Genomic DNA, 3,067 nt, shown 5'->3' with positions numbered 1-3,067 from the left:
TGTACATATTTTTCTGGCTACTTCATTTTTCTAATTAAGTAGTCTTCTTTTAATACAAGTTTTCTTACCTATCAAAAAAAGAAAAAAGAAAAAAAAGTAGTAAATGGATCCTTATACACCACTCTCACGGTAGTTACTGCTTTTGCTATTTCCCGGATATTACCTCAAAATTATATTAGTGATTCCAAAGTATCAATTGTGATGGGATAAAGTACAATAAAATACAAATCAGGCTATTTACAGTCCTAGTTACTTATACTTGTCTAGTTTCTGACAGTTCTTAGCAGTCACTTCTTGAAAAGTTTCTGCTCAGCTTGCCAATGAATTTCTAATTTGTTACATTAACACGTATATGCACTAAATAGTAAATACACTTTCTAAATGACCAAACAAATTTTTCACAAAAAAAATAAAATAAAATAAAAACTGTTTCTGGTCATAGAAACAGTGGGCTGGTAGATTGTTTTTGGTTCCTCTTTTATCATATCCTTAGTGCTTAGGATCATCAAGTACTTTATTCTATTTTGTGTATTTTATTTATTGTATTATATAATGTCTCAAATATTGAAATATTCCTTTTATTCTATTTTGTGTATTTTATTTATTGTATTATATAATGTCTCAAATATTGAAATATTCTTTTATGCAGGCTTTTCCACTGGATTTAGTACTCTTTTCCGATCGAGGACAACTTAAGGTGTGTCCCTCATTGAAGATTTTTCTTAAAAATTTAATCCAACAAAGAGCACATTATGATAATATAATGATGAAAATGTTGAGTTGTATCACCTCGCAATCAGCCCAATTTAGCAGATTACTAAGGTATGAAGATCAACTCAAGTTAGTCACTATTTTAGTACTATTAGATAAATTTGAATAACCTGTTGAGCTATTGGTACTAGTTTGCTTTTGCAATCCTTATCTTGAAAAATCTTTGAAAATATCCTTAGTCCCAAATTCATATGTTGTCTCAGTAATTGGGAGTCCAAATCTTCTGTCTCACTTTTCCTGCTCCACTCTATACTTCACCAATAAAAACTTGCCACATGTTCACCTACCTAATTAATTAATTACTACCATTAATTAATAATGGTAATATTAATAAGTCAATAATGGTAGTATTTAATTAGTTAGGTGAACATATGATAAGTTTTTATTGGTGGAGCATAGAGTGGAGCAGGAAAAAGAAGATAAAAGATTTAGACTCGTAATTGGTGTGGCTCTCCGGAAAGATCTAACTTTATTTGTAACTAAAAAATGATTACTCAAATGTAACTGAAAAACTCAGTGTCTAGCAGTGAAGAGTGATTTGCTTAGGAAGGGACATGTATATAAAGCTGTGCATGTAACTATTTTTATTTCCTTTCATTACCTTTGGCCTTATATAGAATGTATTAGGATGTGTTTTGTTCACCTACTACCATGTCAGATTTTGCAAAGAACCTTGTTTTTATAATTTAAAACTCTTGCCCCTGTTGAAATGGATACCATGTCAAATTGTGCAAAGAACCTTGTTTTTACAATTTAAAACTCTTGCCCCTGTTGACTATTGAATTAGATCATATAAATATTGATAGGGTTAAGCTGACTTTTAGATGAGAGTTTACGTGAATAGGAGTTTCTCTTTTCATGTTAAAATTTTTTTCTTTTGGGGTTTCTGTTGGGTGTGGGATTGGAATATCATTTTCCATGGAGTATTGGTATTCTTCTCTTCCAAGTTTTCTTCCTTTTGGTGAATGACGTTTCTTTAATCAACATGTTTTATTTAGATATATGAACTCTGTTGTGCCTTTTTTGTTCTTTTTGAAATTGTGGGTATCTTGAATTTGATATTGTGGAAAGGTGTGTAGATATATTTGCTGGGAAATTAACAAACTTTTGGTATCATTCTCTCTTTTTCAAAAACTTGAGGGCACCCATAATGGCTGAAATGTTCAATTGTGCTAGCTGATAACTTCTTGCTTTGGAGATGATGATGAAGAATAAAATGTATCAAAACTTTTAACTCTTGGACAAATTTGGTCTTTGTACAAAGTGTGGTTGTTGATGTCTTTTCTCTTAAACAATAATTGACATCGGCAGTTTGTATGTGGCCCATAATCTGTTAATTTGTATGTTTGAGTTTAGAGATCAAAGAAAGTGTAATTATAGCAATATACCACTTTTACTATACATCAATATCATAGCATGTCATCTCAACAATTGTTAATTTTTGTGTGTGTGTATATATATATATATATATATATATATATTGTGCATCATTGTGGTTTTTTTTTAATAAAATAAAATCTTATTTTATGGGTCAAGAGACCCCTTAAATAACCTTATTTATCAAGGGTTATAAATATGTTTTGAGGGCCATGAAGGCCTTCAAAATTTCCTTAAGATTAGAGCACTTGTTTTGAGGGCCATGAAGGCCTTCAAAATTTCCTTTTCAACGGTATATGTTTTGAAGATTATCAAGGGTCAATTGGACTCTTAAAATAATTTTTTTCAAGGTTTTTTAATAATATTTTAAAGGGTTTTGACCCTTGAAAAAAGTCAAATTTGTTGTTGTGTGAATGCTGCATCAACTAAATTAACTCTGGCTTTGATTTGGGAAGACATAAATGCATTTTTGATCTTTACATTTTGAGGTCATTTTTATTTTAATTCCTACATTTTTATTTTATCGGTTTTTGTCCTTAAAATGAAAAATGCGTTCTATTTTAGTCCTTACCATCACTCACTTAACCGAAATTGCTGATGTAGCAAACAGAGTGCACTGCTAGAGCACTAAATACTGACATGGCCATTAAAAAAATATTAAAAAATTTTAATTGGCATTTAAAATATGCCACTTCAGCATTTTAATTTTTTTAAAAAACCACATCAAATAAAAATAATAATAAAATTTCAAACCTTCTTATTTTTTTAAAAAAGAAAAGAAAATAGTTAAATTAATTTGGCTAAAGAATGGATCAAAGATCTTTGAAACAGAATTACAATAAATCTCTGACTATGAGCTTGTTAGAAATCCTTTGTTCTTCACGTTCTTCGTGTTCTTCATGTGTTCTTTGTTTTCAAA

This window comes from Quercus robur, chromosome 7 (genome assembly GCF_932294415.1).
Source record: "Quercus robur chromosome 7, dhQueRobu3.1, whole genome shotgun sequence".
NCBI classification, from domain to species: Eukaryota; Viridiplantae; Streptophyta; class Magnoliopsida; order Fagales; family Fagaceae; genus Quercus; species Quercus robur.
This window is presented reverse-complemented; position numbering follows the sequence as displayed.